General features: G+C 38.4%; 2 long non-coding RNA genes across 4 annotated transcripts in view; one reads left to right on the forward strand and one right to left on the reverse strand.

The window, feature by feature from the left end:
* The window catches only part of LOC103094766 (uncharacterized), a 52,121-nt gene extending 44,617 nt beyond the window's left edge, over positions 1–7,504 (forward strand). Inside the window, exon 2 of the long non-coding RNA XR_001626599.2 lies at positions 7,091–7,504. This is a non-coding gene — a long non-coding RNA (uncharacterized LOC103094766). The remainder of the gene's footprint in view (positions 1–7,090) is intronic.
* LOC103095017 (uncharacterized) overlaps positions 1,515–27,182 on the reverse strand; it is a 73,022-nt gene continuing 47,354 nt past the window's right edge. For all 3 annotated transcript variants that reach the window (XR_008912384.1, XR_008912379.1, XR_008912383.1), the window contains one exon: positions 1,515–16,529. This is a non-coding gene — a long non-coding RNA (uncharacterized LOC103095017). The remainder of the gene's footprint in view (positions 16,530–27,182) is intronic.

Consider the following 27,182-nt stretch of genomic DNA (forward strand, 5'->3'; position numbering starts at 1 on the left):
GAGGTCTAGTGATTCAAGTGTCTAGGACAATGATGGTACCCTAGAGAGTAATAATAAAGTTAGGGAGACATTTAAAGGGAGAAAATCAGTTTTTTTTTTCTCTTGAATTGGAGAAGTCTTGGGTAGAGTGTGGTTAATATGTACATGAAGATAATGTAGGACTGGAATTTGGGAGAAATGTAAGGGCTTACTGAATAGGTTATAGAATCATCTGCATATAAAGATGATAATTCTTTAAATTTAAATTTAAAAATAATAGAAGCTGATTATATCATCAAGAGAAACTTGATGTAACTCTATGCGAAAAATCAGAGAGACAAAGGATGTATAAATGTTGGAATATGAATGACAGTCCAAAATAGGAGATTGAGAGGACAAAGAAAACCAAAAGAAAGAAGTAGCATGGAACTTGAAGGAAGAGAGATGATTTAAAGAATATAAAGGTCTAGAGAGTCTAATGTTATAGGGAAGTTAAGTATAATGAGAACTGAGAAAAGATTTTTCAGATAGTTGATTAGTAACCTTGGAGAAAGGAGTCTTTATTGAATTATAGAGAAAGAAAAAAGATTGCAAGGTGTGGGCAAATAAGTGACACTTGAGGAAGTCTAGGGAGCAAGTGTGATGGATATTTGCAGTAGTTTGATTAAGAAATGGAGGGGATTTTTGAATAATAACTTGAGGGGATGGCAGGATCATGTGAAGGATTCTTTATTTTTTTAAGGATGAGGTAGATCAGGGAGTATAGAGACGAAATTAGTAGGCAAAGAGAGCTGGAGATTAGGCAGAGAAAATGATAAAAGTAGAAAATTCCAAGATGCAATGGAAAGGAGATGAGATAAAGGCACTACGAAGAAAGGATTTGGCTTTGACAAGAAAGCTCGCATCTTCTTCCAAGATTACAGCAAAGGAGAAGGGAATGCAAAATGTTATAGAGGAGATTTGTGGTATAGAACTAGAGAGTCCTATGTTTACTTGGTAAAGAGGGTGGAAAAGACCTTTGCTGAGAGAGAATAGAATAGGTGGTCATGCAAGTAGCTTGAAGAGAGAAGAACAGGTTTAGAATGATGTTGTGGAAAATATGATGGAGAGTCAATTTTGTCATCCAGGAGGAAGGAAACAGTTGAAAATACTTAACCTATAATTGTAGTCGATCTAGTCCACAAAATTGTATGAATGATTTCAGCACATTCAGCAAGTCTTAAGGAGGGAAGGAGATTGATTGGGGTAACAACCCAGGGCTAGAGTTTGGAGAGATATGGTCATGAATCATCCCAACTATGATTTGATAATGCAAAGCAACAGATGCAAGACATGAAAAATCTTATTTATATCTCTTTTAGGAATGTATTTATTCCATCACTCATTCAATGATTACTTTGAAGCAGCTAGGTATCATAGCAGATAGAGAACTAGACCTGGCATCAGAAAGAGCTGAGTTCAAATCCTGCCTTAGACACTTATCAGTGTGATTATGGGCAAGTAACTTTACTACTCCCTGCCTCATTTTCCTCATATGTAAAATGAATCTAATAATAGTATCTACTAATACTAACAATAGTACCAAGGTTGTTTTAAGGATCAAATTAGATAATATTTATAGTGCTTTGCTCACCATAAAACTATAAACTATAAATTAAAACTATTGTTACTACTTTGACGGGTTTCTGTTTTGCACCAAGTTCCAAGTTATGTGCTATGGTGGTTTAAAAAAGGGTCTACTGTATAGGAGCTTGCATTGAAGCTGGAGAGGCAAGACAGAAACAGCTGAAAAGACAGCTGACATGGGACAGGGTATGGTTACCACCACCTAAGAGTTCAGCTCATAAGAGACCCAAGAGTTTAAGGAGAGAAGAATTAAATGAGAATTGGAGAGGTCACAGAAGATTATATGGAGGATGTGGGACAGGAGCTGAGCCCTGAAGGATGAATGGGATTTAGACTTGTAGAGAAGAAGGAGAGAGTTATCCAAGAATAGAATAAAGGTTCAGGAATGACAAGGATGGAGGGGTGAGCAAAGAGTGAACAGGGAATCAGGAAATCAGCCTGTCTAGAGCATAAATTAGCAAGGAAGGGAAATAGGAGATTTTGCTTATATACCCTACTCAGTCATCACCAGTCACCGTATGTTCTTTAGTTTATTTAGGGATGCTTTTTATCCTCCCTGCTCACCTTTGTCTTCTTCACAACCACTGCTTCTTATGACTTTAAGCACTCATATAGTGATAAAAAGTACCTTCCTCAAAGTCCCAAGACCTGAGTGCAAGTTCTGGCTTCACTATCAACTAGCTTTGTGCCCCTGGCTAAGTCACCTTGAACCTCAATGTCCTCATCTGTAACAAGGAGATAATAACAATCCCACTCACTTTCAGGGGGTGTGAGGAAAACACTATGTAAACTGTTTTTTTTTTCAATCACTCTCTCTATAATAATGATCCCATATTCTTGTTATTGCCAAGGGCTGAGCAGCTTGTATTTCTGTCCTGGTCTTGCCATTTCTGACTGAAGTGCCCTCATGTTCCAGCAGCAGCAGCAGACTAATTAGACCTTAGTTCCAAAGGCAAAGAGCTCTCATTAGAATGCAAGGTATTTAGGTTTTCTAGTTCTTGGTATTATTCAGTTCTGGCTCCAAGCAAATACCCCATCACAAGTCCCTCAGCTCTATTCCCATCAGATCAATCAGAGAACAATGACCTTGGCCAGGCCCGGCTGAGGCCTCCACTCACCAGGCAAGGAAGAAGTGCTGCCTCCAGCATCAATTCAAAGGATTCCCAAGACAAGGAAGGAGAAGCTATTGTCCTAGAGGTTCTGAGCCCTTTTGAGTGACCGCAGGTCCTTTAAGGCCAGACTTTCTCCTCTTTCCCTAAAGAAAAGCATTGAGTTGTCTGGTTATATGGCAGCATTTGTTACAGTTTGATCTCTACACAACCTGCCCTTCTGAAAGAAACACTAGCTATTACCACCAATCTTGGAGCAATTTCTGCCTTCCAACTTCAGGACTTCCTTGCTCATGACCTAGTCAGTTGACTACATACACACCTGTCTGTTCTCCCATTGGTATAGGAACAGGTCCCACCACCTATGTAGTCCTCCCAGTCTTCTGAGCTTCCATAATTTATTTCCCACTTGTGTGTTCTGCCCTAGCTTCTGAACTGGCACTCAGACCACCTGCTAGCTCAGACCTCTGTTGTGGATCTCCAGCTTGGACTAGTCCATTGTCTAACTGAGCTCTAAATAGTTAGCCTTGATATATGTGTGCCAGAGCTAGTTTCCAGCCTCCTTCCTGAGCATGAGTTCATGATATCTACCAACCTACTCTTTTCTGTCTTGTACCCTAGTGGAAGGAATTCACAAGACAATCCCTGTTTATTCTGGGGGATATCTGGCTGTCACTTCATTGTGTTGAATAAAATTGAACTTGAGGTACACACCAGATATTTTCTTTTCTTTTTAAACCCTTACCTTTTGTCTTAGAATCAATACTAAGTATTGGGTCTAATGCAGAAAAGCGGTAAGGGATAGGCATTGGAGGTTAAGTGACTTACCCAGGGTCACGCAGTTAGGAAGTATCTGAAGCCACATATGAACCCAGGTCCTCCGAATTCCAGGCCTGATATTCTGTCTGCTGTATTACCTAGGCAACCCAGCCTCCAGATTTTTTCCCCATAAACTACTACTTTCAATTCCTATCCTATACCTGTGAAGGGTTTTTTTTTTTAATTCCAAATGTTTGACTTTCAGTTATTTTAGTTATGTTCAACTGTTCATAACCCCATTTGGTGTTTTCTCAGCAGAGATGCTGCAGTCGTTTATTGTTTCCTTCTCCAGCTCATTCTATATATGAAGCAAACAGGGTTAAGTGCTTTGTCCAGGAACATGCAGCTAGTAAGTGTCAGAAGCCCTATTTGAACTCAAGATGAGTCTTCCTGACTCCAGACCCAGCACTTTACCCACTGTTCCACCTGGCTGCTCCAATGTATGACTTTACTTTGCTCCTATTAGATTTTGTTTGATTAAATTTTAGCCCAATTTCTAATCTGTCCAGATCTTTGCATTATTATAATATATATTTTATATATAATATTTTATATAAGATTCTGATTATGCTATCCAGTAGGGTAGCTATCCCTCTTAGTTCTGTGTCTTCTGTGGCACTGCTATTATAAAGTTTAAACTATGTACTCTACCTAAGCTTAATATAAACTATGGTGTAAACCACCTAACACAGTAGTGTGATGGTGACTTTTAAGTTGTAGACCATCATTGTGGCTGGCTAAGACACAGTGGGAATATAAATCATAGAAGTTAAGCGTGATGGAAGGAAGACAGAAATATTTATGTGTACACCTAAATCTTCAAATATGAGGACAAGGATCTGGGGTGGAAAGATAGACTATGTGCCAGTTACTAAACTGCTTGAAAAAGCAAAGTGAGTGGGAATCTGGGAGGGAGCAGATGGTATGAGTAAAATCGTGTACAAGGCATATTCAAGGAGTGATGATGACTAGACCATTTTGGCTATGGTGGAGAGTTCACAGAGAAGAGTGGGTGGGAAAGTTGGCAAGGTAGTTGAGGACTGACTCTAAAGGACTGATATGTACTTTATTATCTACTTACTGGCATTGATCACTGTTTCTTTCATCTAAATCTCCACTCTACAATGGGAGCATCAATAAAATCCTTGAAGACAGGACTATATTCTCAAAAACCAGTCTTGCATCTGTGGACTTAAAGGAACTCCAAGTGCCATCTGGAAGCTTGCTACTTTTTCCATGAAAAGAGATAGCTGAAAGATGCCTCTGGCTGGAACTCAGTTTCCCCTAAGCCTGGGATCAGAAGAGTAAGGAAATGGACTCCACTTCCTTCTTTGTAGAAAAAGGAGACATGGGTGGGGACTACCTACCACACATTCTCTCAAAGATGGCTATTCCTTTGATCTTACCATCATCCACATATATATCACCTTTATGTTCAAGAAATCAGACCAGAATCTACTGACTTTTCACTTCTCTTCCTTCCCTTACAAAATCCTACTCTTCATTCACACCATGACCTTTAGTCCTTTTATTCTTTAATTCTCTCTCCCAGGCCATCTCCTCTGCACTAGCCACTTTCTCCTTTTGTCCTGATCTTAACTCCTTGATGAACCAATTCAACTCTGCAGTGTCCTTTTTTCTTGAAGTTTTATTACTGAGTATACCAAGCTAAGCCTCAGCCTTGGATTACTCCCACCATTTTATCACCTTTGCTCCTACATAGATGCTGCTAAATGAAGGCAAGGGAATTCACACAACTGTTCTGATTGGGTCCACTACAAATTTATGTTGCATAACCTTAACTGGGCTCTTACTACTATCAGATAATCTTGCCAATTCATTCTTCCAGTCTCCAAGAGAGTTCTTTCAAAACTTTTCATCCCTATTCAAACCTTTCATGACTCCCTCTCCCTTGACCCTTTTTGTCTAATATTTGACAGGAAAAAAAAATTGACCATTCTCTGTAAATGCCCTCTTGCCCTCCTTTTCTCATCTCCTATCATGTCTTCTGTCATTTTCTTTCTCTTCATTCCAGTTTTACATAAGAAGTGGTTTTACACATTGCCAAGGCTAACCTTTTTATTTGTTCAAGTGATCTTTGTTCTTGTTGACTTGTTATTTCCAATCATGTAGGGCCCTTCATGACCCCATTTGAGGTTTTTCTACTGGAGTAATTTACTATTTCCTTCTCCAGCTCATTTGAGTTATAAGGAAACTGAGGCAGATAGAGTTAATTGACTTGACCAGAGTCACACAACTAGTAAGTGTCTATTACCAGATTTGAACTCATATTTCTGACTCCAGGTCCAGCATTCTATCCACTGTGCCAACTACATGCAAGTGATCTATTCCATTCTATCTCCCCAATAGGTTGCTCTCTCATTCATCCCCACTCTTTCACTTGTTTTCTGATTTCTTGAACATGAAGGTGATATATTTGTGGGTGATGGTAAGATCAAAGGTATAACTGTCTTTGAGTACATGTTCAATAGTCCACACCTATATCCCATACTTCTACAAAGAAGGAGGGGAAGTTCATTTCCTTATTTTTCTGGTCCCAGGCTTAGAGGAAATTGAGTTTTAAAAGAAGAATCTTTCAGCTATCTCTTTCATTTGTTTCATATCTCTCCTCCCTCCTGAAAATCCTCATTTGATCTTCATCCCCACTAACTACCATCCTATATATCTTCTGATACTTTCTCTCCTCTTAGGGTCTTACAATCTGGTTTCATGACTTTCTCCAAAATCACTAATGATCTCTTAGTGGCCAAATCCAATGATCTTCTCTTAATCTTTATTCTCCTTGACCTCTCTTCAGCCTTCGACATCGTTGAGCAGCTTATTCTTAAGACTCTCTTCTCCCTAGATTTTCAAGACAGATCACCTTCTTTCCTTCAATCTCTGGGACCATTCTTTCTCAATCTCCATTGCCAGATCCTCCTCCAGATCACATGCTTTATTCACAAGTGTTCATTGGTGTTCTGTGATGGGCCCTCTTCTTTTCTCCCTCTATTCTACTTGACTTGGTGATCTTATCAGCTTCTATGGATTTAATTACCATCTCTTTGCTGATGATTCTCAAATCTACCTATTCTGTCCTAATATCTTTGCTGACCTCCAATCTCACATCTCTAACTACCTTTTAAACATCTAGAATTGGGTGTCTAGTACTTCAACGCAACTTCACAATGGAGTTCATTATCTTTTCCCCTAAATCCTCCCCATTCTACTTCCTACCTTTCCTATTACTTTAGAAATCAACACCATCTACTCTGCCTCTTAGGCTTACAACCCAAGAGTTATATTGGATACCTCTTTCTCTTATCTTATTTGGAATGTGTATAATTCTCAAAGTACCTAAGCTAGTTCTTTGTACACAATAGATGGATTATATATGTTTGTTGAATGAATGCATGAATCAAATATCCCACAAATGCTGAGCACATAATAGGCACCCAATATATGCTAGGGAATTGTATGACCAGCCTTAGAGTTAGAAAAGAAAAAAATCTGAGCCTGTATCTCAACCCCCCACTCTTCTCCTCTTGATTTTACAGTGGGTAAATGAAAATATCCAAAGACTGAAAGAGAAGTACTGTGAGAGGATTGGAAATCTTTCTGTTAAAAGGCCAGGCACTCCCTTCCTGCATCTTCAAGCATCAACCACCAAATGCCGCTTTCATCTTCTGTTTGCTTCCATTAGCCTCGTATAGTAGAACAAAGCAAAACCCGTCAAAGCATAAACTCAATTACTCCATTTGCACTGCACTAAAATCTGCTGATCCATTTTCTAGTCACTGAATTTACAAGGCAATAAAGAGATGCATGCTGATGAGTTCTGATGAAAGACGGAAGTGGTGTAGCCTAGGACTTGCATACCCAGGTACCAGCTAACCAGCCAGCAACCTGCGCAACTGTTTTTATTGTAGCCAATGTTGAAATAAAAATCCTATTGTCTTCTCTTGCTCCCACCTTTTAGTTTTCATGCTCATCTCCTGTCAAGTAATATTTTTAAGCCGCTTATGCTTCCAATCAAACAAATTACAATACATTGGATTCTATTTAAATATTTAATTTGATTGATCATGTACATATAAATCCCATGAGAGGCAGTTTGTTGGGTAAGGGGGCAGTTAGGAATGACTAAAAGAACCAGGACTTCCTCTGAGAGTGTCTGTCTGGTTCAAGTCGAGTTGTCAATTCAAGAAATATTTATTAAGTAAATTACTAGGTGTCAGGCAAAATGCTAAGTCCTGGGGATACAAATACAAGTACAAATAAAGAGACTTTGGCCTCAAAGGGTTTGTAAGCTACTGAGGGAAGACAGCATGTAAAAAGAAGTTGGAAATCAGTGGAAGGAGGGAAGGTATCCATCTACATGTAGCCATAGTAAAGAAGTCTGCAGGAACAGGAGTTTAGCTGGGAGAAGTGTGAGGTACTGAGCAGGGCTGACTTGGGCACTCATCAAAAGGGAGGTGAAGGAGCAAAGATATCATCTAGAATGACAAAAACTGTATGGTGAGAAGGCTTTCTGTTCAACATATTGCAGAGATTTCTTGGACTTGAAACCAAGAATACCTGGGTTCAAATCCTGCCTTTAAAAATTTTATCCCTGGATAAATCAGTTAGTTTCTTTAACTTTAAAAAACAATGACAATAGTATCTAATCAACAAGGTTGTGAAAATCAAGGAGATGATGTATTTAAGTTTATAAAGAGCTTTGAAAACCTTAAAGGACTATATAAAGGTATGTTATTATTATTAGGAAGCTGATCAGTTCTCACTAATTTTTCCTACTACTAATCATCTCTTTAACTTGAGCTTCATTCATGAGATCATTGAATTTAGCCCTCTAATGGACCAGAAAAATTATCTGGCCTGACCCCCACTCTTTTTTTTAACAGATGAAGTAACTAAGTCCCAAAGGAGCTATGTGACTTACACATAATCATGCATACGGTAATTGGCAGAAACTGGGACCCAAACCCAAGTACTCTGCCTGCAAATCCAATACTCTTTCCACTATATTACACTTCCTTTCATTCCAAGTGACTTTTTTTCCCCAGCAAAATTTGCTTACTCCCAAGCACATTCATGACTCCCTCTCCTTTGCCCCAAGCACTACAACCTCTCAGTTTAGCAAAAGGTTTGAACAATGCTGCAGTTTGAACTAATACAACCTTAATTCTTTCATTTTGTTGAATGGTGAGTCCAAGGTGATAAATGAACAACTATAAAATCTGCCCAGCATGTGACCAAATGAATAGCTAGGGCCCAGTAAATTAAAGTGGCAAGAGAACAATGGTGATGCATTTAGCAATCAGGCTTAATTGAATAATTATTTAATTTGTCCTCTTTGTCTCACAGGGGAAAGTCCCAGAGGATGCCCCATGAATTTGCCAAGTGAAGGCAGCCCTAGTTTTGTGCAGGAAGCTAAGGGGTGATTCAGGAGCCTTTCTGCTGTGTATGATTATGGCTGGGATGTCCTCTAATTCAAGATTCCTGGCAGCATTTCTGCCCACAAGAACTTGGATCCATAAGTTATCTATCATTTACATCTAATGTTTGACATTTTCAACTCATTCCAGTCACTTTGTCCTTCTTTTCCACCCCCAGCTTTTCTGAGAAGTATAAGTACCGCCTTCCCACTCTGTAACTCAGCACCACCTGAGCCCAGAATCATGTGGCTGACCAGCAAGTAAGTAACGCCTTTCATCCACCCAGTCACTATCAGCCTCTGTCAGTCTCTGCCTGTCTGTCTGTCCCTCTCACACACACGCACACACACTTTGAATGAAGCTGTGCAAATGACACTCACAACAAATGGTTATTATGATTCAGCAAATCCATAGACTCAGAGAATCATCAATCCAACCTCCCTCCTCTTACAGAAGTGACTTAACCCAGAGTTACAAAGGCTTTGGATGCTGTTGGTGGGTTCTATCCCCAAACTATGACCCTACAGTTCACAGGTTGGGAACAAATATCTAAGGGACTGGACATTGGGTGTCCTGATTCCCCATCAAGAATTATATCCTTTATACCATGTTATCTCAATTTTTTGAAACCTTTAACTTCCATCTTAGAATCAATATTAAAAACTAGACAATGGGAGTTAAGTGACTTACCCACAGTCACACAGCTTGGAAGTGTCTGAGATCAGATTTGTACCCAAGACCTCAAGTCTCCAGGCTGGGCTCTCTCTTCACTGAGTCATCTAACTTCCCCTTTATCTCTATTTCAAGAGTCTCTTTTCTGAGTTTCTACAATGTATGGCACAGTTGTCTTAAAGAGGTGAGGATTTGATCTCTGCCTTGGAGGGATCATTTTCCTTCTCCATGTGGAAACAACTAAGACCTACAAAACTAGCAATGATGCAACATATTACATATTAATCAATCAACAAATATTTAAGCTCCTGTTAATTGCCAGGGCACTATGCTAGGTAATTGTAATATAAATTTCCTCCCCACAAGGAGTTTACATTCTCTAAAGAGAGACAAATATGTAAAAAAAAATAAGTATATGCAAATTAATGGGGGGCAGGGAATTAGTATAAGGAAGGAAAGGAAATTATGTAGTAAATGGCTTTTGAGCTAAGCCTTGAGAGAAAATAGGGATTCATGCATAGATGAGGGGTGAGTGCATTCTAGACTTATAGTAGATCCTGTGCAAAGGCATGCCCAATATTAGAAAATAAATGGAACAGGAGATTATAGGAGCTAAAGGTTAGATCCAAGAGGGATAAAGTGTCTAGTTAGAGAAAACTTCATAAAGAAAATGGGACTTCAGTTTGGCTTTGAGCCTAGGTATAATTTTTTTAACTCTTCTGTCTATATCAATTCTAAAACAGAAAAGCACCAAGAGCTAGGAAATTGGGATTAAGTGATTTGCCCAGGTTTGCACTTCTAGGAAGTATCTGAGGCTAGATTGGAACCCAGGTCCTCCTGACTCCTGATCTAGTGCTCTATCCACTGTGCTAGAAGATAGCAGCTACCTAGTTTCCCCTCTAGGTATAATTTTGAGAGAAGGAAGGTGAGTGTCTAGAGAATAGCATTAACCAAGGTGTACATATAGACATGCCAATGGTATAGTGATGGGAGTTAAGGAGGAAGAATAGGGAGAAGATTGGCAAGTCAGTCTATTGTTAGGGGAGTCTGGGTATAGGAGAAAGAGTTTAAGAGGTATAATATGATGGCTAATGTCTATCTGTTGAGAGAGAGAGCCTTTCATGTCATTTTAAGGAATTTGGGTTTTATCCAGTAAGGCAGCAGAGTCATTACAGGACTTTGAGCAGGGCAGTGCCACTGTGAAAGTTGGCAGCTACCCAAAATAAGATAGGATGTCATGGATAAAATAAGCCTCCTGCATCCTCCAAGCTTAGATTTTATTTTTGTTTCTCTTTTCCCCATCAGTGGACCCATTTCTCTCACCAGTGTCCCATTCTAGCTGCCAATACTTTTCCTTGTTTAATATGGTTCTATAAACCCTAGATGAACTGATGAGAATTTACCAGTCTCTTAGCTAACTTTAAGTAGATTTTTTTTTACAGAACACTTCTAGAGAGCTTACAAGGAGAGAAGGGGAGCAGATAGTAACAGATAAAAATTTAACATTTCACAGATGGTCTTATAGTTTAACCATAGTCCTCAACCCCCAGCTATAGGACATCTGGCCAATTCTTTTCTAAATTTCTTCTTTACAGTCTCAGCCTTCAAATTCTCCTAGTTCCAATTCTATTCACATGGGTTGAGCAAGTCTGAGACCACTAACCTTAAGCCTTAGGATTTTCTTAAGCTCTCAAGATGCCATACGTAAATCTTGGAACTAGGTAGACTTTCTTCTGATGTCACCCATTTGGGCAGTATGGCAGAATGGAGAAAATTCTTGATCTAGAGCCAGGGAAGGGCTAGTTTGAATTTTTATGGTTGATACTTAGTGTTGGACATGAGCAAATTGCTTCAACTCATTGGGCCTCCATTTTCCCATATGTTAGATGATTTTAAAGATTGCCTTCATCTCCAAATCTCTGAACATTAAGGGAAAGTCTAGCATCACAAACTTCTGGAATTACTCTGTCTTTCCTTCCATCCCACACCCCATTCTATTTGAGGTGTATGAGGCTAACCATATTATTCTGTATCCTTGGACCCAGTGTCATGTGGCTGACCAATAACAAATGCCCTTGATTTACCTTAATCTCCATTTTTTAATTATTCCTGAAGGAGAATTTTATTAAATAATGTCAACAATTCTACACAAAAACCACATCAATTCACATATTCATGTTAGTGTAACTGTTGGCCTTATAAGGTTTTCAAAGTTTGGGGTAGACAGCACCTTAAGGCATTTCAGGTTGCCCAATAAGCTGCCCTAAGGCCATTAGGATATCAGACCCTTTAGAGGAGGGATTGTCTTGTTGGTTGTATTTGTTTCACCAGTAGGTGGCCAATATCTGGACCATAGCCTTTTAATTTAATTTAAAAATATCCAGATGTTTTCATCCACTAATAGTGGAGCAGGAAAACTTCAACACATGGGGGATCTATAATATATTGGTGATGAAGTGATAAAGAGAAGCCCTGATGTCCTTTCACAATGCTTTTGAAATTCTCCTCAACTCCCAGAATCCAAGATCACTGGGAAGGTCAGTGCCTAGAGAAGTTGACTTTTTTTCTAGACTGGAATTGGTAAAAGTGCCAAAGATCATCTTTTCCTGCTAGGTTTTAAACCTCTTCTTTTCATTGACTCAGCATTAGTTAAGAGATCCCTTCATGACTAGTGAGTAGAACTCCGACTTTTAGGACACCAGGCTGTTAGATTTTTCTCTTCTGCCTGTGGTGTAGACCCGTGAGTTCCCAATAATGAAAAGCAGAGCACTCCTCTAATGCTAAAAATACCCACCTCGCCTACAAACACTCTGTTTAACCTGGCTATGAGCAGAAAAGGCATGAAGCAGCTTTGAAAGCTAGCACTTACATTAGAACTTAAGTGGGATTGAGACCTGTGCTAATGTGGAGGGAGTGGAGAGGAGGCATGGTATCCCATGTGAAAGCCTCACTCTTCCCAGGTTCACCCCATTGTTCTGATGGAATGGAAGCCCTTCCGGACACTATGTCTGGCTCAATTGTCCATATCACTTATTTGCCAAATTAATAAACTTAAATGAGTTACCGGGCAAAGCTACTGAATTATATCAGGAGCTGAAACTATAATCATTTTTATGGGGAGCCAACCAAGTTGGTTTGGGCTTCAATTCTAATAAATGACATCTACCTATCAGGAATGATGCAAATTGTTCTACTTGTGAGAAGGATAATTCCAATACTTCTTGATTTTCTCCAAGTCTGAATTCAAGTATGGAAAATTGGGAAATAGGAAAGGTCTGACTTTTTTCAAATATTTTTAATTAATAGAATTTATTTGTGTTATCTCAGTCTCTCTTTTTCCTCTCCACACCATAAAAGGCATCATCTAGGAAACAGATATGTATATATATAGATTATGTCTTTTGTGTTTCCATTTGTCATTTTATTCTCTGGAGATAAATGTTCACAAGTTATTCATCAAATATTAAATATGTAGCTATATATGATGGTCTTCTGGTTCTACTCATTTTACTCTTAATTATCTCATGCAGTTCTATGTTTTTTAAAAAAAATAATCAGCTCATCATTTCTTATGAGGCAAAGGTATGTCTTTTGGTTTTTCTTCATTATTTCTCTTCTCTCCTTTTGGCATGCCCCATAAATGATCTCACCCATGGATGCCATTTTAAGCCACTCAATGGCTTTGTGTTCAATCTCTACTCTTTCTATGAAAACAGAATTTCAGAAGAGGCTCTAAAGTACATTCAAAGTCACTACTCTGACTTTATCTAAAATGTCTAAACTGTCACCCAGTTCAGAGGGCTTGAGTTTATTCTTTCTCTCTCCAAGGGACAATTGCAAACAATGAGTGGGAGTCATAGTGAGGCAAATTTTGGATCCATATGAGGAAGGATGCCCTAATTAGAATTGTCAAATGATAGAATAAAAAGTCATAGAAATTAATGATCTCCATTATCATTGGAACTGTTCAAGCAAAAATTAGCTAGCTATTTGTCAGAGATATAAGAAAGATTCTTACACTATGAAAAAGATTGGACTCGATGACCTCTAAGGTCCCTTCTAATTCTCAGATTCTGGGCTGCTGAATAAGCTTTACTATGTTTATGATGTATACACCTCATAACATCAAGAAAATATTATTAAAGCATCAGTGCTCACCATCATAGATTTGCTTTATGATATCATTGTTTGGGCATATATCTCATTGCTTGAACTACACCATAAACCCTTTAAAGATAAAAGTGGTTCTATATTTCTCCAAAAAATTATAGTTGTAGACCTTGAATGAATGCCAGAGGTCATTTAATCCAACCTCTCATTTTATAGATGAAGAAACTGAGGCTCAAAAAAACCATGTCAGTTACCCTAGTTTGAAAAGTTGGGATTTGAATACAGGTCCCTTTGTTCCAAATTTAGCTCCCTTTCTACTGGACTAGGGTGTCTATACTCACTTCAGAGTCTAATATATGATAATAACAGTAGTTCCTTTTTGCCTAGCTTTTAACAGTTTCCCATTAAAGTTGGAAATATATTACTGGATGCCCCAAAAGTCTTAGTGCAGTTTTGTGTTTTGATAGCTTAATGCTGCACTAAGACTTTTGAGATGCCTTGTATTTCCCCTACTTTATAGGCATGGAAACTAAGGTTCGATTATGACTTCCCTGAGATCACACCACTCTGAAACTGAATAGTATGGCAAAAAGAATACATTTGGAATCAGAGAAGATCCTATCCCTGAGGCTCCCTAATTATGTGACCCTGGAATAAATCATTTAAACTCCATAAACCTCAAGCTCTTTATCTATAAATTGGGGATAAACATATAAGGAGTGTCTATTTCACAGGCTCCAGTGAGATAACATGATAAAATCCTTTGAAAACCTTAAAGAACTATGCAAATATTAGTTATTAATATTAGTAGTATTTACATAGTACTTTAAGGTTCGAAAAGCACTTGGCAAATATTATCTCCTTGGATCCTCGCCACAATCATAGGAGGTTATTGTCACCATTTTATAGATGAGTAAACTGAGGCAGATGGAGGCTAAGTGACTTACCCAGGGTAACACATTTAGTAAGTATCTGAGGTTGGATTAAAATTCAGTTCTTTTTGACTCCAAGTCCAGTTTTCCATCTACTATGCCACTACCTAGCTGCCATCCAGCCATCACTGCATACTAACTGCTTAATAGTAAGTATACAACAAGAGACTGCTGGATGGTCTAAGATTAGAGCTTTAGGTTAATGATACAAAAATAAACTTTATCACATGTGAAATAAAATTGCCTCCTCCTCCTTCTTTGATCAGATTATATTGAATATTTTCTGATGTGTTCTGTAAGAAAGTCTGATACAAGTCTGATGTTCTTATGCTAATGTTATCGGTAGTAATGATGATAGTAGCTAACATTTAGAAAGCACTTTGTGCCAAGCACTGTGCTAAGTGCTTTACAATTATTATCACATTTGATTCTCACAACAACTTCATGGAACAGGTAATATAATTATACCCATTTTACAGATAAAGAAAACTGGGGCAGAGTTAAAACAACTTGCTCAAGATTACACAGCTTAAAAGTGTCTGAAGCCAGTTTTGAATTCAGGTCTTCCTAACCCTAGGCTCAGCTCTCTATCCATTGTGCTACCCAGTTACCCAATAAGGAGTAGAATAGAGGATTGGAGTAATGAGAAGAAAATTAAGCTAAGCAGGGTGTCAGAGGTTGTACAATCTGTGAAATTTAAACCCATAAGAGAAGTCTTCAAGGGTCACATTATATGTGACCATAAAGATCATTACCTTCAGTAATGAGATTACCCTGAAGCTATTCTAAAGCTAGTCATTCACCTTAGAGAATCTTCCTTTCCCAACTAAGACCAAAATCCTCTAGGAAAATTCAAATTATTGTTCTTTCTTCTCCCTCTTTCCTTGGGTGAAAATAACAATAACAACTACTATTACTATAATCATCATCATTAGTATTTTTAATATTCATGTTATTATTTACTCATGCGAAACATAATTTGAACTCAGGAAAAGAAGCACATATAACTCTCAAACTGAAAGTCTGGGATGACATGGCCTCTCTTATAGCAAGACTAGTGATGGATTAAGGTATGTACCACCTAGGGTCAAGACTAATTAAGTATGGAGGGGTTCATCAAAAAATTGATCACCAGAAATTGAATTTTTGGGGAACAGCAACTCATAAAACTCACTGTTGAGATGTGGAGGAGTTAAGATCTGGTCCAATGGAGGGAAGAGACAAAATTCACTTGTAATCAATAAAATCATGATTCTTTTTTGAATTATTAAAGCAATGAGTATCAAAAACCAGAGATCTTTATGAGCTCTGCTATGTGAGTTTGAGCCAAGGGGATTTAACCAGCATTCTTTTTAGAGATTGCCCTTCCATGCATGTCACTTTGGCTACCTGGATGTCCCACTTTGGCTTAAGGTCCCTGGGGGTGTAAAGGAAACTGTCAGTCCAGAATGATTACCCCTAGGCTTAGGCACATATGTCTTCCTTTCCCTGTGTGAATTATGTACCCTATCCAAGAGGGTTACACTAAATCCCAGTGTCAACACAGCATAAATTCTTCATGAATGTTCCTGTAACGCTGAATAATGTCAACCTAGCCTGCAGACAAAATTGTTTACCATGGGCAAGCATGACAAAACTTTAATAAAGTGGAGATGGAGCCCAATCAGGTATGTAGGTCAGTTTCTTCCAAACAGGCAAATCCTCAGGCTTATCGTACTTAAGCCAAAGTCCTCCTTCATGGTTGTGATGAGTTTGGGGTTTTTTTCTTCACTAATTACTGTGGATCTAGGCTTGAAGCAAAGCAAATCTCAGACTTCTAGTCTAAATGAGCCTGAAGTTTCATGCTAAAAGGAAAAAAGAAAGTGGACATGGCCAGAATTAATAGAAACTTGAGAGGTAAAAAATGGCAGAATAAAAGGGAGAGCCTTCCTTTCAGCCAGCTTTTTGTTTTTGTTCTTTTCTTTTTGGTCCAGATAATTTGGTCTCATTGATATCCATATATTTGTGATGCCCATTCCATAAGCAAGCCACCTTTTTATTCCATTTTATTTGAGAGACAGAATGGTGTTTAATAGAAAAACCAATGGACAAGAAACCAGAAGATTCAAGTTCTACATACTTACCAATCAGATGATCTGACCTTGGACAACTTAATCAATCAATCTAGAAAAACTTATTAAGTTTGTAATTACTATGTCTTAGGTTCTCTTCTAAGCACTGTAAATACAAAGAAAGAAAATACATACATACACCAATCCTAACCCTCAAGGAGCTTACAAACAATCTGGGGAGACAATATCTAAATAAAAAGTACATACATGACAGATAGATACAGAGGAATCTTAGAGGGGAAGATTCAAATGACTGAGCAGATCAGAAAGATCTGCTTTTTCAGAAGGTAACATTTGAGCAGAATCTTTAAAGGAGCCAGGAACATCCAGAGGCAGAGATAAAGAGGGAGGGCATTAGAGGCCCAGGGAGTAGTCAGTGCAAAAGAAGAGAGATGAAATACAGAGATAAATGTCATGTGTAAGCAACAGGCAATGAGGCTTGTGTCATTGCATCATAGAGAGGAAGTCAGTTGTGTGAAGAGAATAGAAAAAAAGTCATTGGATTTGGCAGTTATGAGATCATTGATAGCTTTGGAAAGAATACTTTCAATTGAACAATGAAGTTAGTAGCCAGACTATAATAGTTTTAGGAAAGAGAAAGTAAGAAACTGAGTTTAGTTGCCTTTTCAAGAAGTTTAACAGAAGAGAAGACAATTATAGGATAATGGCTAGTAGAGATGGTAGTAGAGATCAAGAAATAGTTTTTTCTTTGTTTTTTTTTGTTTGTTTGTTTAAGGATGGTGGAGATCTAAACATTTATAAGTAGAGTTTTAGGTATCCAGGAAAGTACCAAAAGATAGGGAGAGTGTGAAGGCCATAGTTGGCAAACTGCTGAAAAAGATGGAAGGGGGGGAAGGAAGGTAGTACAATGGATAGAGCACCAGGTCTTAGAGTCAAGAGGACCTGGGCTCAAATCTGATCTCAGATAGTTCCAAGCTGTGTGACCCTGGGAAAGTCATTTAATTGCCTAGCTCTTTCCTCCTTCTCTCTTAGAATTCATATTAAGACTTAAGGTAGTGGTTTTAAAAAGGAAGGAAGGAAGGAAGGAAGGAAGGAAGGAAGGAAGGAAGGAAGGAAGGAAGGAAGGAAGGAAGGAAGGAAGGAAGGAAGGAAGGAAGGAAGGAAAAGAGAAGAGGATGAGATCAAGGATGCATATAGATGGGGTGGAGTTGGCCAGGAGAAGAGACTCCTCCTCATCTAAAACCTGAGAAGGAAGAGCTACTGGTGTGACATCAGAGGGATAGAACTTGAATGTGTAATGGACCTAATCAAAATGTCAGCCACCTGTGAATAGGAGTGAAGGAGGTGAATAATAAGAAAAGTCCAAGAGTTGGGGTTTGATCACTAATATGAGAAGTGGCCATGGTATTCACAAATAGAGGGTGAACATACTCACTAGGAAGTCAATGTAGGTAAGACTGTAAATGCCTAGGAAAGTATTGAGGGTTAGGATTGAAGGTCCTAGTGAAGATGAAAATCAGAGTTAGATTTAGCAGTCACATGTATTGGAAAAGATAGAATTGCTAAAGATTATGGTCAGACAAAGGAATTTTGAAGTTCATGAACCTGAAAGTGGAACATTTTGGGAATGATATCAATGTGTCAAGGGTTTCACTATGTCAGTATGGAACTGAGGTAGAGTAGATAGAGGTCAAGAGAATTGAGTAGATTGAAAAACTGAGAATAGTATTTGAAGGAACTCCAAAATCTACTTTATTATCCCTTAGTATAAAGACAGGAGGGGTGGGGGGTATAGAGAGAAAAACTCCATGAGGAAGGAGGAAAAGGACCTGGGAATCAATATATAACATCAGTTTATAATAAGGGTGATGAAATATGCCAACCTTACCTGTACACAGAGGGCACTTGTGAAAAATCAAATAAAATTTAAAACTTTGATAGCTATAAAACAACATGGTAATGGACACATGATTCCTCTGAGATGCTATTGTCTCTTAAAGCAAGTATATAATCATTGTTTTATTTTTTATTATTGTTTTTAAACCCTTACTATCTGCCTTAGAATTAATATTAATTATTAATTCAAAGTAAGATGAATACTAAGGACTAGGAAATTGGGGTCGTGACTTGCCAAGGACCACACAACTAGGAAGTATCTGAGAGCAGATTTGAAATCAGGACCTCCCAACTCCAGACCTAGTGCTTCATTCACTGTGCTACCTAGCTGCTCCTGATAAGATGACTATGAGTAGCTAATATGAAGCAAAACTAGCCCTGGATCTCATGTCTTTTGGTTTCAAATCCAGTTTCTTTTTCTTACTCCATCCTTACTACCTCTCAAAAACTCATCAGGGCCAGTAAACTATGACACAGATCAATTTTTAAGCCAACCCTGTCTGCATATACTCATCTTAGAAGGTCAATAGGAAAACTGAGTTATTCCCATCTTGTGTCAAGAATTTATGACCACTCTACCTTTCAAAGATTTCCTGTTGACCTGAGATGAGTATATGCAGATGGGATGGGCTTAAAAATTGATCTGTGTCATAGTTTACTGGCCCTGATGAGTTTTTGAGAGGTAGTTTTTGAGAGGATGGAGTAAGAAAAAGAAACTGGATTTGAAACCAAAAGACATGAGATCCAAGGCTAGTTTTGCTTCATATTAGCTAATCTGACCTTAGACAAATCACCATATCCTTCTGAGCCTCAGTTCCTCCAAATGTAAAATAGGTATGGTACTTGTTCATCCTACCTACATGGGTTTAAAAAAACACTATTATGAAAGCCTTATCTTACATTAGAATCAGTACTGTGTATTGGTTCCAAGACTGAAGAGTGATAAGGACTAAGTACCAGGGGGTAAGAGGCTTGCCCAAGGTCACATAGGCTAGAAGTGTCTGAAGCCAGTTATAAAGCCAGGACTTCCCTTATCTAGGTCTGGCTCTCAATACACTGAGCCACCTAGCTTCCCCATTCTGAGTTTTTGCAAAGAAAGTGCTGTGTGAACCTTAAAGTTCTATATAAATATGTTACTTTTATTATACAGCCCTTAGCTATGCTTTCTCAAAAGTGTAATGGGTACATAGTAAATACCTTGCCAAATACTGGTTTACTTTAATAGCATATTGACTTGAGTTTAAAGTATTTAGCACAGTCTAATGCAACAAGTCTGGAACAATCTAATCCTGCCTTTAGACCATGCAAACTGAAAGTATTTTAATAGTCAATCTAATTTATTTTATCGATGTGCCAATGTAGATTTTATTAGTATAACTGGGGAAGCAAAGGTAGACAAGTCAGTTTCTCTTTTGCTTTCTCTATTTGTCTGGGCTGTGGTTAAAGTTCTTTAGTTTTACAACTACCCAAGTATTTCATTTTATTTGATTTTCACAACTATCCCCTGGGTTCAGGAAAGCTTAACACATTTTATTACTCTTGTTTTGCTGAGGAAGCTCAGATGCTTCTGAAAGAACTCAGAGCTAGTGACTCATTAATGAATAGGGAGCTGAAGGAGGGATGGGTGGCATCAGCTAGGGCTATATAATCTCATACTCCCAAGGCTATTTAGGAGAAGCTCAGAGTTGATGTTGGAGGTGTGAATTTTAAAACTATTCCACCCTAATCAGACCATACTTTAGAAGATCTGATTTAGCTATTTCTTGATCAATAACAATAGAGATACTTGGACTAACAGAATCAGGTCTTGGGATCCCTGAATTTTCTCCACCCTCCTTAGTTTAACAAGATTAGGAAGGTCTGCACCAAACTCAAGATTTGATTATCTGAGGAAATAGCCTTCAATAGACATGTGCAGAAAAAGTGGACAGACCCCTGGGCTGTCCTACATCAAGCTTAACTGTTATTGGTACAGATGAGATGCAGAAAAGTGATGTAAAACTGTCTATATAAGGCACATCACTTCCTCTCTCTTCCTCTTTCCCTGGAGAGGTGACTCTGGCTGGCAGAGTACTAGGTGTTCCGACATCTTGGAATGGAGGCAGTTATTTGTCTGGGTTTGATGGTGAGTTTCTCCTTTGAGCTGATTCAAGTTCGGGCATCTTAGCTGAGCCTCTTTGGAGGTCAGGCTGATTCCTTCCTCCTTCACACTCAAAACCTTATATTTTAATTATTTTATTATTTGGGATTTTCCCTGGTGACCAAATTAAATTTAGATTTTTAAGTCACAACACTAAAATTATCCTTTACAGAGGTGAATAAATGAAAATATGGCCAGAAACATCTTCTATAGCCATCTTTGCAGTGGCAAATGGCAACCATTAGGCAACTAATTTTTTTTAAGATACCCCATTAACACATGCACCACCAAATTTTCCACAGAGTGTAAGCTGCTATATAAGGATGCTGACAAAGGATAGTTCTTCTACTGAGAGATGACTCAAGTCAGTTTTCAGTAGCTTCCCTGTAATACCGCAGTGTCACATCTTTTTCTCTTGATATTCCCACAATGCTCTTTTCAGCTACCAAGGATGCAATTATCATCTCTCCAGATGAGTGCCAACTCTGCATATCCAGATCTCCTCTCTCTCCTGAGCTCCTCACCCATATCTCTAACTGAAGGCTGGACATCTCCTCAATTTCTACTTGACATTTCAAAATTGGCTTATCTAAATTGACCTCATCATTTCTCCCCTTAAACTCAACTCATTTCCCTGTTACTATTAGGACATTTTTTTCCTTCTAGTTCACAACTGAAATAAAAGATGTAAACTGACTGGAAACTACTACTATTGAAATAGAGAGGTAAACTGAGGGGAACCTGTTTCCTCTTACAATGACTGTTGTTCTCTGGCTGCGACTAGAGAAGAATGCTACAGGGACCTGAAACTGTTTGGTGGTAATTGATGTAGAACAGAGAAATGCTGAAGGATGCCACACACAGAGAGATGCTGGCACACAGGGGACTACTTATAAGGGACTGCCCTGGGGTTTACTCTGGGGTTTGCCTATTGATCCCTATTGATTGCTGATGGATCAATCTACTTCCTAACTCCCTTCCTCCCTTACTCCCTCCCTTAACCAACCTCTCCCTTTTGCCTCCCTCACCTCCCAGATCTTCTTGGAGCCTTTGCTTCTTCCCTCCCTCCTGAGTGAACTATAAAGATACTCCAGTTGCTTTCTCAGTCAAGGGGTTTATTGGGATAACAGGATGGGAAACTGAGGTAAGAGGGATGAGGAAATCCCTAATCTAAATGAGGTAAAATTGAGGGTTTAGGGAGTCACAAGTGTAACTCTTAGACAGTTAGGGAGATAGATGGAGGACAACAGCAGTTTAAAATCTTCTTTCTTCTTCACAAATCAGCCAAGTCTGTCAGCTTAACCCCAGAAAGAAACAAAGTTCAAAGTCTCTAAGTTTCTCCTGGCCAGCTCAACTCTCAAATAGATCACCAACTCAAAAGCTTCTCTCCTGGTCAGCTTCCACTGCTCAGAGTCAGAAAAACAGAGACCAAGTCCCCAAAAGCTAAATTTATCTTCTCAGTGTCAATTTTAACAGCTCAGAGTCAGAGAAACCCCCAAAACCAAGTCAGCCTCACAAAAGTCTTTCAGCCAGCTTCAAATCTCCAAGGAGAGAGTGAGTCCCAGTCAGAGACAAAGTCCCCAAATCCCTCCCCCTTGTCAGCTCAAATTGCCACCAAAATCGGGGACATTCCATTGAAACTTTCTCTTGCATCTTGGTCCACAATTCCTAAAAACCTCTCTCTCTCTCTCTCATGTCTCTATCACAAAACTCAGGATCATTTTTGCCTCTTCCCTCTCACTTCTTACCAATATTCAATCATGTGTTAATTCCTATTGATTCTGCTTCCATGACACCTCTCATATTCACCCTTCTTCCTTTCCATTCATTCCATGATCACCCTTGTTCAGGCCCTCATAATTGCTTACCTGAAATGTTGCACAACCTACAACCTATATATCATGTTACCTGCTTTCTTGGGAAAGGAGGAAGGAGTGGGAGAGAGGAGAAGAAAAAGAATGAGGCATAGATTTTTGGACATAACTAATACAAGAACTTGTGTTACTTGGTTAAGCATATTTATTATCTTCATTACATATTTATTAAAATCACATATATCATATTATAGTTATATTACATATTAATTATATATTTATACATATATATATATAAATGGTAACAAAAAAGATAGAAGGGGAGTTTTAAAAAATAGTTAATCTGGTCAATATTTTTGCCTTCATTTTGCCTGGGGGTTAGAGTTCTGGAGTGTTCTTGTAAGGAATTTCTCTGGCATCAAAGTCAAGGAAGATTGGGAGTCTTAAATACTTCCAAGAGAACCTAGTAAGAGCCAACAGCTCATTTCTGGAAGGAGAGCTGGAGGAGGGAGGGATGGAACCAGCTAATTATTCTCCCTACATCTAGCCTCTCTTCTTTTAACTCTGTCCTCCACACAGCTGCCAAAATGATCCTCTCAAAGCACAATTCTGGCCTTAGTGCTGACCTATTTAAGTCACTTCATTGACTACTTACTTCTTTGAATACAGAGATGCTGACACAGCCTGCAATTTCATTGATGTAGGGAGGCACTAGTAAGGGATTCCCTTGACCAGTGGAAGATGGCACTTCTTTGTAACTCATAGACTTAGAAAATTGCCAGGAGTACTGTGAGGTAATTGACTTACACCAGGATCATATAGACCATATACATCCAAGGCAGGTCTTGTACTCAGGTCTTCCTTGCTCCAAGGCTCTTTCTCCACCATAACACACTTCCTCTTTACCATCTCTATTAGAGAGGTAAATTTCTCGCTCAGAATGACAATGTTCTCCACAGCCGAAAAAGGGACTCTTGGAGCATGAGTGCAGATCATAGCATGTCATCTTCCACTATCTTTCCTTCATTCAATTTCTATTGTATGTGTGATATATGTTTTCTATCGTGACATAAACAATCTGGAAATATGTATTACATGAAATTAAGAGTATAACCTATATAAGACTTTTGACTGCTTTTGGGAGGTGGGATGAGGAGGGAGAAAATCAGAATTCTAAAATGTCAAAAAATTATCAAAAATTATCAGTGAAAAGATAAAAAAGGGAAAAAAGAGGAAACCTCTATTTGACATTTAAAGCCCTTCACTATTTTAATTTTTACAGACTTATCATACATTGTTCTTCATAGCACATTCTGTGTCCTAGTCATAGAGCTCCATTTGTTGTTCCCTCTACATAATATTCCATGTCCTGTCTACATATATACACACACACATATATATAGATAGATATATAGAGATGTTAGTTTTGCATCTTTTCTATTTTTTATGGGATTTAATACACACACTCATACACACATTGTTGTAGGTCCTCAACTAGCTCACCAATTAACCTCAGAATCTAACCAAATTTGGGGTTGCTATCAGGACAATTGTATGTGCTTCCCTCTCTATACATGAGCCAGATAGGTTGGCAGCACAATGAATAGAGCACTGGGTCTGGAGTTAGGGACCTGAATTAAAATCTGCCCTCATACACTTACTAGCTATGTGACCCTGGACAAGTCACTTGACTATGTTTGCCTCAATTTTCTCATCTGTAAAATGAGCTGGAGGCAGAAATGTAAAACCACTCCAGTATTTTTGCTTAGAAAACCCCAAATGGGGTCACAAAAGGTCCTACATGACTAGAAACAACTAAACAACAACACATGTTGTATTCTCCAAGAAGAATTTAACCTTTTTGAGGGCAGGACTCATCTTGGTTTTGCATTCCTAGTGCTAATTCCTGAGTCTTCTTGAATGGACTCTTGGCAGATGCTTACAGAAGAGATTTAAATCAATCTCAACACCATAAACTTTGCTGCTAGAAGGAGTCTCTGAGATCACTTAATCAGCTCATTTTAGATGCAGAAACAATGGCCAAGGGAGGTTAAGTCATTTGCTCAAGGTCATACAAGTAGTAAATGAAAAATCTGGATTGGAAAGGAATGTCCTTTGATATTAATAGACTTATTGCTCTATTCACTAAGCTACACTGCCTGACCAGTCATGTAGTCTGAATGATTACATTGGACTTCTTAGAATCCATTTTGCAGAAATTGAAATTTAGCATTGTCATAAGTGGAATAAGAAATGACTGTGCCTTAGCTTTCCTTCTCCTTGTATTCTGGTTGCCTGGGAGGATAACGTTACCTTTTAAAAGGAAGGTAAATATTTCCTTTTCATCCTAGAACCCAAGAATGGTAAGACTTGCAGTCTCTGACTAATAGGTATTATGGCAAGATACCCCAACCTGTCACATTTAGGAAATAAACATACCCTTGGGTAAAAATGGATCATTTTCTCTACTTCATTTCCCTCCCCTTTGAGCCTGCTGAGACCTCCCATGGTCTCTAAGTTATTAAATTAAAACTTCCTTGATCATCCAAAGGTCATGATGCCTAATGTGTGTTAATGTGATGAAAGTGTCAGATACAATTAGTTTCAGTAGTAAAACATGGTTTTATAGCTCTACATGCAATAAATTAAAACATGCCTCTTAGATTTCTAGAGTCAGGGAAATTTCTACACCATTAAGGCTTGATGAGAAAGCTTGTGCCCTCTCAGATACTGGGGAGATAATGGGGAAAAAAGGTAGAAGCAACTTGAAGTTATTCTCATTGTTTCCTAATTGGTGTTAGCAGCGGCTGTCAACTCATCAATTAAAGAGTGACAAATATTAATCAAGCACCCCCATCTGCAAGGCAAATAACAAGATGTATGAGACCTTTACCTTGTCCTCAAGAAATTTACAATCAAGTTGGAGAAATGTTTGTTTTCCCCCTTTTGGACACTTCTTTCCTCTCATAATCTCTTATTCTATCCTCCTATTTCTCTTCTTCCCTAGTTGCCTTTTCCCTCCTCTATCTTCCTCTTCCTTTTCTTAATAATGTCTTGTTTTTGAATGACACTATATATTTTGAAAGCCCTTTCAAATTGCTTCAGAGTTGGAAGGGACGTTGGAAGTCATCTAGTTCAATCCTCATTTTACAGATGAGGAAATCAAGGCTCTGAAAGGTTACAAGACTTGAGCTAGGTCATACAGATAGTAAGTGGCAAAGTTGAAACTTGAACCTGGGTTCTTTTTCAAGCTCTTTTAAGATCATTTTATTATCCTAACAACTCTTTGCTATAATCCTACATATTATGACATTTTTTTAGATGAGGAATTTGAGATCCAGAGAATTGAGTTGCCTATCCATATTTTTCTCTGCTATATCTCACTACCTTGTGCTTTTCCATGGCAGTGATTCTCATTTGCCCCTACAAGAGGCATCAATGATCCCAAAAGGTGACCATTAGAATGAAAGAGGTGACTGGATCTTGGAATCTGAAATTAGCACTATAGCTCCTTATGTAAACATGGACAGAGAACTTCCTTGTGTCATCTATTTCCTGGCCTCACTTTTTAAGGAAAATTCCTAAATATTAGTTAAGACACAGATCTGGTAAAAAATTAATTATGTTCTCCATTTCCAGTCCAGGTTTTTCAAAGTAGGCAGTTTGGTTTGAAATAGATAGAATTTAGAAGCCAACAGCCTAGGAGAAAGTAATAAGGGAGAATAAATTACTGAGACCTTTCATCTAATGGAATAAAATTATATAATAAGCCAATTTAGTTTCTATTTTCTTCTAGTAAATACACCGTATAGTCTAAATAATACTACAGTAGAGTATGAGTGACAGGATAAATGTGAAAAGAGATAGAGCATTTTAAATGGACAGAATATAAGATGTGGAAGTCTAGAGACCTTGGACAAGAAACTTTACATGTCTGGGTCTTAGTTTTCTTAAACAATGTAAATAATGACCCAAAGCAATCCAAGCTTCTGAATTCCCATGGATCAGTTCTAATTCTGGGGTTGACCCATAAGAGGAATTTGCTCTATTTGGCTTATTGCCCCTATCCGTAGTGAATTGAGGGGGGAAATCTCCAAAATAAACCTAAATTTAGCTTGGATATGGGGTTCCTTAAAGTTGGGCAATAAGGTTCTTATCTCCATATAAGCACTGAAGGGAACAATGTAGATATTTAGGACAGTATTTATTTTCTACCCCCTACCACCAATATTTGAAGTACAAAGTACACACATGAACTAATAAAAAGATACAAAAACGCATAATGCCCTTGAGTAGTCCATCAGTAGTATCCTTTAAATGAGAACTGAACTTGATGTTAGCATTGCGGCAATACTTTTTTAATATCTTGGTGGTTCTGTATCAGACTTGGAACATTCTAAAGAGCCATCCCATAATCATAGAGTTATCCCTATGTTTTAGAGTCCCCAAGAGCCAAACACACTTTCCGGCTACTGAACAAGAAATATCAGACTTTTTCCCCACTGGATTTGCTTTCCATATTGGATACACTGGATACCTTTCCTTTTTGCAAGGGAAATGATGTATCGTCAGGGG

The sequence above is a fragment of the Monodelphis domestica genome, chromosome 1 (assembly GCF_027887165.1).
Source record: "Monodelphis domestica isolate mMonDom1 chromosome 1, mMonDom1.pri, whole genome shotgun sequence".
Lineage (NCBI taxonomy): Eukaryota > Metazoa > Chordata > Mammalia > Didelphimorphia > Didelphidae > Monodelphis > Monodelphis domestica.